Here is a 9315-nt window from a genome sequence, read left to right as displayed (position 1 = left end):
AACAAAAAGATGTATTTGAGGGCCTGTTATGTGACAGACACTCTTCTAGGCACTGGAAATAGAGCTTACCCTACAACCCAGCAATTGCAGTACCGGATATTTACCCCAAAGTTACAAATATAGTAATCCAAAGGAGCACCTACACACCAATGTTTATAGCAGTAATATCCACAGTAGCCAAACTATGGAAAGAGTCCAGACATCCATCTATTGGTGAATGAATAAAAAAGATGTGTATCCCATACACAATGGAATACTACTCAGTTGTCAAAAAAATCTTGTTATTTGCAACAATGTGGATGGAACTAGAGGATATTGTGCTACGAGAAGTAAGTCAGAGAAAGATAATTATCATAGGATCTCATTCATATGTGAAATTTAAGAAACAAAACAGAGGATCATAGGGGAAGAGAGGAAAAAATAAAACAAGATGAAATCAGAGAGGGAGACAAACCATAAGAGACTCTTAATCATAGGAAACAAACTGAAGGTCACTGCAGGGGAGGGAGGTAGAGGGATGGGGTAACTGGGTGATGGGCATTAACGTGGGCACATGATGTAATGAGGAGCCCTGGGTATTATATAAGACTGATGAATCTCTGCCTCTGAAACCAATAATACATTATATGTTAAATAACTGAATTAAAATAAATTTTTAAAAAAATACACAGAGCTTACATTCTAATGGAGATGAGTTGATAGATTTGCTGTTGTTACTATTTATATTAGCACCATTATTATTAAATAGAGACACTTTGCTTACTTGTGCTGTGCTTAACATTTGAGCTGTAAACATAGGGAGTTTGAAGTTGGACAGGTGAAGACTTGAATATGCACCCTGGTTCCCTATCATATATTGGCTGAGTAGATCCACAAGCAAATCATTTCATCTGACTGAGGACATTTCTCATTCATAAATGTGGGGCAGTGCTAATACTTAACTCCCAAGAGTGTTGTAAATATTTTGAAATTATGGAGAATATGTATCTGTACATCGGACAGTACTATATATGCAATACTGTACACATTTAGTCCTACCACTGTGAATATGGTGTCTTTCTACAGAGAAGCATGATATACTGTCCTAGCCTTATCCAATTTAGGATTTCTCTTTTTTTTTTTCCTGAACATGGTAAAATAATAATAATAATAATAAGTAAATTGTCAACAGTAGTGTCCACTGTTCCAGATATCGTGAATCGTGTTCGTGCTACAAAATTTAGGCTACCCACAGAGCTATGAATTGGCCAGTGTTTTGCCAACAACAGCATAAATGACAACTATTCACATATCAGTTCTCTATTGTACTGATTACAAGCTTGTGTGTGGGGATGATTCATGGTTTACTTGCTTTTCAAGTCACAATTTCAAGTAGCGTCATTTGTCTTCTATCAGCAATTCATACTTAGACCAGGAATCCACGTGCTGATCTCTTGTATTCACATCATTTTCTAGTCATGAACAGCCTCATTCAGACTGCAACATCTTTAAAGTAAATAGTGCAGATGGCCTTTAAAAACAACAACAACAACAAGAAAACCTTTCACTGATGTCTCTTTCATCTTCATAATGATTTTGTCCAGTAGAGTGTCTTGCTCAATGCTAACTGCAAAATACTGTCTTCAATAAATTTTGTCCAGTAAATACTGTAGTACATATTACTGTGTGTTTATATTTTACACATCAAAAACCAGTCCAATTTCAGGAGACCCATGTGAGTTAGGAACAGAGATTTGAACCACTCAAGAAAAGATGATAGATGAGCATTCATTGATTCATGTTTTCATTTAAGAAGCATGCTAGGAAAGTTTACCATATACCAGGTCCTGTGCTAGGAACAGCAATACACCTAAGACACATCCTCTGTCATCAGGTAGCACCAATTTACTGAGGGAGTGAAGGACATAAATAATTAGGAAACACACATAGGGCTGAGGGGGAGAGCCCCTGAGGAAAAGACATGGAAAGGAAGAAAAATAAGGCAATCCAGGATAAGCAAATCCACAGAGAAAGATTTGTGGTTGCCTGCCTGTGGTTTGCATAACTAACTTATTGAATTAAGGGATGTTGGAAGAGGGGTAGGTTTGAAGTAACAGTGGAAGGAAAGATGAGTTAAGTGTTATATTGGTGGAACTTGAGATGTGCTTTCTTTTTTAAAGATTTTATTCATTTATTTGAGATAGAGAGCATGAGCTAGGAGGAAGAGCAAAGGGAGAGGGAGGAGCTGACTCCTCACTGACTGGAAAGCCCAACTCAGGGCTCAATCCTAGGACCCTGAGATCATGACCTGAGCTTCAGGTAGATGCTTAACTGACTGAGCCACCCAAGCACCCTGGATTTGAGATGCTTTCTGTTTGTGTTTTGTGTTTGTTTTGGGGGGTTTTGGGATTTGGGGTTTTTTTGTTTGTGTTTTTGTTGTTTTTGTTTGGTTTTTGAGATGCTTTTGATGTATGCTTTCAGTGTAGTTATGTAAAGTGAAGCTCACCTGTGAGCCTGTGTGTAAGAAAGAACTGAAATTATGGGTGTGGATAAGATCTCTTAGAGAGGATACAGTAAGATGAGGGCCAAGGGACAGGAACAAACCTTGAAGAACTCTCAACTGAAGACTAGGTGGTGCAAAAAGATGAGCCTGCAGACAGTGCAGACGGGGAGGGACCAGAAAGGAAGAAGGAAAAGAGCAACATTTCTCTACTGAAAGTAAGAGAAGTGACAACTTTGTGGGTTTTTTTTTTTTTAAGACTTTATTTATTTATTCATGAGAGACACAGAGAGAGAGAGAGAGAGGCAGAGACACAGGCAGAGAGAGAAGCAGGCTCCATGCAAGGAGACTGACATGGGACTTGATCCCGGGTCCCCAGGATCAGGCCCTGGGCTGAAGGTGACGCTAAACCGCTGAGCCACCTGGGCTGCCCAAGGAGGGACAATTTTGGATGAAGACAGTAGTCTCTAGTGTCCAATGCTGTTGACAAGTCACGATCAAGATTTGGCTACCTGGAGGTCTTTAGTGACTCTAACCAGTTAAATACCAGCCCTATGCTGAGGACTCTGTAAAACTCTAGTCCAGCTCTTTCCTGCATCCTGACTCATGTCCCCAGTTGCATATTGAATATCTACAAGGCATTCCAAGCCTAACCTCCTCAACACAGAGCTCCTGATTCTCTTCCCTACACTTGGTCGTCACATAATCTTCATCTCACGTACTGTCAGCTCCTCACTTGAAGGTGATCAGGCCAAAAAGTACTTGGTGTTTTCCTTGACTCTTGGTTTTCCCTCCTACAACTCATCCGGTCTGCTACAAATTCTGTTAGCTCCACCTTCACAGTATTCCAACCTCCTGACCACATCTCACCAACTCTTTGTGCCAATCACCATAGCCTCTCCTTTTTATTCATAGCCTCACTGAGATATAATTCACATACCATATAATTCATCCATCTAAAGTGTACAACCCAGTGGTTTTTAGTATATTGATGGAGTTGTGCAACTGTCACCACAGTTAATTTCAGAACATTTAGTCACTCCAAAAAGAATGAACGGTCTCTCCCCATTCCCTCATCCCTCTAGTTCCTGACTGCCACTAATTAACTTTCTATCTCTACAGAGTTATCTACTCTTGACTTTTCACATAAGTGCAATCCTACACTATGCGGTCTTTTGTAACTGGCTGCTTTCATTTAGCATCATAATTTCAAGGTTTATCCTTGTCATAGGATATATCAGCACTTCATTCCTTTTTTCAACTGAATAATATTCTATTGTGTAGGCATAGCATAATTTATCCATTTACCAGTTAATGGACATTTGGATTTTTTCCACCTTTGGGCTCTTTTGAAGAAGGGTGCTAATGACTATTTGTGTTCTGTTTGGAGGTATGTTTTCCTTTCTCTTGGATTTGTACCTGGGAGTGTAATTGCTGGGCCATATGGTTACCCTGTGTTTAACCTTTTGAGGAAATGCCAGATTGCTTTCCAAAGTGGTGCCCACCATCCCTTGGCAGGAATATTGCATCAGCATTATTTTGGCTCTTACTTCCATCCTTGCTCCCTAACTGCTCATTTTCAAACATCATTTGTCTGCTCAGATCCCTCCATTGAGTCCTCATCTCACTCAGAAGAAATCCAGAGTACCTAAAATGATATAAGCCTCCACATAATCCAGCCCTGTATGACCTCATTGGTTTTATCTCCCCTCGCTCCTTCCTTACTATCTCTTTACTGTTCCTTGAATACACCAGGCACACTCCCTCTGCTTATTCTTCCCCCTTTCTGGAACAGACTTCCCACAATACCCATGGATTTTGTTCCTTACCTCTTCAATCTTTATTCAAAAGTCTCCTTCTCAGTGAGACAACTATCACTCCCTAACTTCCTTTCCTGTTTTGTGTATGGGTGTTTAGTTTTTACCCATCACACTTAGCACCTTCAAATGTACTATGTAGTTTATTTATGTGTTTTATATCTGTTTTCTTCCACCTAGAAGCTAGCTCCATGGAGTCATGAAGTTTTGAATTTTGTTCCCCACCATATCCCCAGGGCCTAGAACATATAGTAGGATTAAAGAAACATTGGCTGAATGAATGACTGAATGAGTGTGTTGAGCCAGGCAGTCGTGTTGGAGTAGATACAATAGTAAATGAGAATGAGGACATGAGTTATTCAGAGTAGGTGACACATCCAGGAGGAGGAGGTGAATATACACCAACCCATCTACTTTCTTACTGTTCAGGAAGGCTCTATGCTTCTGACTAAGGCTGGCTCTCCACATGTCTCTATGATCCTTTGGGGGAAGAAAAAGTGTTTCTCTACTGAGTTAGGTCCAAAGAGTCAGGGGATGAAAATTCTCTGGTAATAGATCAACAGGACATGGGTTAGGTTACAGGTTTCCAGTAGGGATTGCTCAGTGTTGAGAAACTCACTGAGAAGCTGGAGGTAAAGGTTTATATACCAACTTAACAAAGAGGGGTAGGGTTAGGATTTCATTGGGAAGGAATGGAAGATTCTGTTGCTGCTCATGGGACAGTCTTTTCCTCCCTGGCCAGAAATTTCCCCACGGAAGTGAGGGTTGGCAGCTGTCTTCACACTTTCTAGTGTTAAAGGTCAGTTTTCTTTTAAACAGGAAACTCCCTGGGGGATGGGGGTAGGTGGCAATGGCAGCTGTATTTTCAGGAGCTTCTGCTTGTTTAGATAATGTTTCTTTCTGTGGCTGCTAGTCTGTTAAGATCCTTTCCATTTAAAATAATTTTCAGACCACTTTGGTGGGCTACTCACTCCTTTAATACCATCCTTTATATTTAAGCCTGTGACGCACATCCAGGGTGCACCACAGACACAGAAGGCACGTGATACTGTCCCCTGGAGCTGAATGGTGCAGGACCCCACTCAAGAACATCACTCCTGGGCAGCCCTGGTGGCGCAGCGGTTTAGTGCCGCCCGGGGTGTGATCCTGGCGAGCCGGGATCAAGTCCCACGTCGGGCTCCCAGCATGGAGCCTGCTTCTCCCTCTGCCTGTGTCTCTGCCTCTCTCTGTGTCTCTCATGAATAAATAAATAAAATCTTTAAAAAAAGAAAAAAAAGAACATCACTCCTGCAGATGTCCCCACGTCATCCAGCATCATCAGTTTTTCCTTCTCAGTTGCATCATCTTGTTACAAACATGCTGTTATTCTCCCCAGTTTTAAATAAAATAAAATAAACCCTTAGTTTTAATGGGAAAATGTAAATATGTGCTGGGTATTTGCTGAGACTTAGGAATTCCTATGAACCGAGTCACGGGAGACCCTTGCCCTAGGGCAAGAACAGGAGACCACACAAATGCAATAAACACAGAAGGCTCTGTGTTCATCCTGATTACAGAAAGTTCTGCCTTTTTCCACAAGCCCCAGATCAAGCTTGCTCAGAGAAAAAGATAAAAAATAAAGGCTCAGATCACACAAGGACCCAGAGAAAGTGGGGCAAAAGCCCACGGAAACTGTCTTAGGACTGCCAGGAACAAGTTTCCATGTGTGTAGAAGTAATACCATGAATCATCATGGCCAGAAACTTTTGTTATTGTCTCTGAGTAAAACATTTAAAATCGGGAGGATGGTTCTATGCATACAATATTTATTTACAATACAAAATATAAAGTACTCTGTTTCCAAAAAAGGGTTGACTTAATTTTGAAAACCTAGTCCTCTGAAGGTGATGGTGGTCCTAGATTTAATCTACTAAATCATAAAACAGAAGTGACCAGAGACTTAAAGAATTAGGTTAAATAATCAGTCCTCGGCATTGACTGTGTCCCCTACCAGAAGTAGATAGCTTTTGGGATAAAAGAATAAGGATAAATACAATCAGCTAACTTGTCTGATTCACCAAATACCATAGCGATGCTCTCAACAGCCAATCCCCAGGCTATCTTCAGATTGAGGACAAGAATGGAAATACCAGCATGCACTTCTATAACTTACTTAATATTGACAGTCTTAGACACTCATCAGCACACCCATGACTTTACTAGTCCTGAACTTCTCTCTGTTGTGTGTTCTAACACAAAGCAAGTATATTTTCTAATTTCCTAGTTTATTCAAAGTTAATGTATGTCTGTAGCTGGATATCACCAAGGTTAAACACATGATAAAAAAAAAATTTTTTAATGGTATAGCTGTGGTGTTACTGTCCTTCTCAGCAAGAGATTAATTTATGAAAGGACCGAAATGTGGGCGCATTACGAATTCCTGGAATGGTGACCATCTCAGGGTACTGTGGTAGAATGACAAAGTAACAAAGTTTCAAGTAGGAACTCAGAAGCAGTGAGGAGCTCCTCTAACTCATTCATGTGCCCTAGGCAAAGTTTCCTAAACTGCCAGATTGACTGTAAGCAGAATATCTGCTGGAGGCCAGTCCTACACATAGGCATGCCTGTGGAGGCCACCACTGAAGGCTGAGACAGATACTATTGTATAATAAAGAAGTTGGTTGGCCTTTGTCCCTGGTTCCTGGGAGGGTGCCTCTAAATGCTTAGAATTTCCAGAGTGAAAGGAATGTCTTTGTTATTCATGGTGGGTGCCTGGGACCACACTTGCATTTGCCAATGGGGTGACTCCTAATGAGCCCCTAAATGTCAGAATGGGGATGGCCATGCTGGAGAGGACCAGTCTGTGACTAAAGAGTTGAGGCTTTGATCCAAATGTTAGAGATCCGGCTTCCCAAGCTCTGAGTAGGGGAAAGAGCCCTTGAGATCGAGTTTAATCATAAGGTCAGATTCATTCAGTCAACCCTATGTAATGAAACCTCTACTGAAAAAAGACTGTACATCTGAAGCTCAGGTGAGCTTCCGGATGAGTGATACATATCATTGGACCAGGACGGGGAAGCATTTTGAGGACAGAGAACATTTTTGTTTGGGACCCTCTCAGACCTTACCCTATGATGCATCTCTTTCCTTGGCTGGTCCCAATTTGTATCCTTTATACTAAAATTATAATGCTAAGTATAATACTTCCCCAAATTCTTTGATTCTTTCTAACAGATTATAGAATCTATGAAGGTCATGAGAACCCCCACATTTGTAGCCAGTTGGGGCTACAAAAGTACAGGTGGGCTGAGAACCCCAGATCCCACAGCTAGTATCTGCAGGGACAGGAGCCTGGCTGAGCACAAGGCCATCCACCTGTGAAATCTGACCTAACGCTGGAGAGCTGCTATCGGCACTGCATGGCACATACATTCACAGAAAAACCTGAGCATGAGTACCGTAAATGTTGAGAGAGGGACACGCACTGGGAAAGAGCTCTTGTGGCAGTTGTCACTTGAGATGACTCTGAGAATGTTTATTTTGTAAAAATTGAAAGTGAAAATAATAAAATCATCCAACCAAAGATAACCCAATCGGTGTTTATACTTTTGGCATATTTTCTGCTCATCGGTCTTTGTGTGGATTTTTACCTGTTGAGGTAGTAAGACATATGCAGTTGTTTTTATTTTCACAGAACGTGTCCTAAGCATTGTCTCTTGACATTAAAGGCTCATCACATGTTGTCATTTCAACGGCTGCACAAAATGCGATCTTGCAGATACAGTATTGTTTTTATAGCCCTTTCCTCAATTTGGGCATTTTGGTTGCTTCGGGCTTTTAATACAACAAACAATGTGAAGATGATTATCTTTATGTATAAATCTTTCTTCACATTTCTGATTATTTACTTAGGATAAACTTTTTTTTTTTTTAATGTGTCTCATCTCATTTATTTGTTGCTCTTAGAAACTCTTCTTTTTCACTGGACTCAGACTTCAGACGTAGAAGCCCAAAAAGGCATAGCCTCCATCTCTCAGCATTCTGTTTCTGGTGTTTTCTTTGGCTCCTTTCATTCCCCTGGCCAAAAGTTGAGCATATTCTGTGGCTTTCATCTTATTTTCCTCTGTATACCATTCCTTCCGAGCAGTATGCCAGTGTTGTTGCAGGACATGTGAGGTAACAAGATGCTGGATCTTGAGTAACCGAAATTCCTTAGCTTTCTTGTTCAGGGACTTTCTTAGGATGCCCTGGTGGGCGCCATCTTTCTTAGACTGAACTTTTATAATACTGTTAGCTCTTTTGGGCCTCAGGTGATGAGGTACTATAATATCAGTGAGTTGAGGAATATCCTACTTTCCTTTTTCTTTTTTACTATAACCAACTTGAGAACACTCCAATGGACACCCACAGTGCATCCCCAAACAGATTTACACTTTTCTTTCACCAGTCCTCCTTGGTCTATGACAGAAATGCCCCTTATTCTGTAGCAGATGGACGTGGCCATGGGTTGGAATATCCTGCTTCCTGAGGATATCTGGTTGGTCATTCCCCTCGACATTGCAGACCACAGAATCCTTCCCTTTGTCACCCATGGCAGCAGCTTCTCTGATCATAGACTTCTCATAAAATATGCAAAGTTTGCACTCATTGTTCACTTCAACGAGTTTCTGGCAGCCAGTGGTTGGGAGAGAGATGTCCAGCTTCATCTTGAAGGAGCTGATCACCTCTGAGGCACCCCAAAAGAGAAAAGCGATAAACTCTTGAGACAGAATTACTGAGTAGGAAGGATTTGTTTTTATAATTCTTAAAACCCAATGCCAAACTGACTTGCAGAAAGAGGAATTTATGCCCCGTCAGGTGTGTGTGTGAGTGTCTAACTTAAAGCTCACTTATCAAAGCTAAATCATTAGCCAAAAAAATGGAAATCTGATAGGCCCCCAAATGTATTTTATTGCTGTGATATGCATTTATTTGACTACTTGTAAGGCCAGCTGAATACTTTTTCATGTCTATTAGTTGCTGTATTTTTTATGCTTGAGA

The 9315-nt window shown here is 40.9% G+C and overlaps 1 pseudogene; it reads right to left on the bottom strand.

Annotated features, from left to right (window-relative positions):
- Positions 1-8270: 8270 nt before the first annotated feature.
- LOC144322814 (small ribosomal subunit protein eS6 pseudogene) lies at positions 8271-8981 on the bottom strand (annotated as a pseudogene).
- Positions 8982-9315: the final 334 nt, after the last annotated feature.

This window comes from Canis aureus, chromosome 10 (assembly GCF_053574225.1).
Source record: "Canis aureus isolate CA01 chromosome 10, VMU_Caureus_v.1.0, whole genome shotgun sequence".
Lineage (NCBI taxonomy): Eukaryota > Metazoa > Chordata > Mammalia > Carnivora > Canidae > Canis > Canis aureus.
This window is presented reverse-complemented; position numbering and strand designations above follow the sequence as displayed.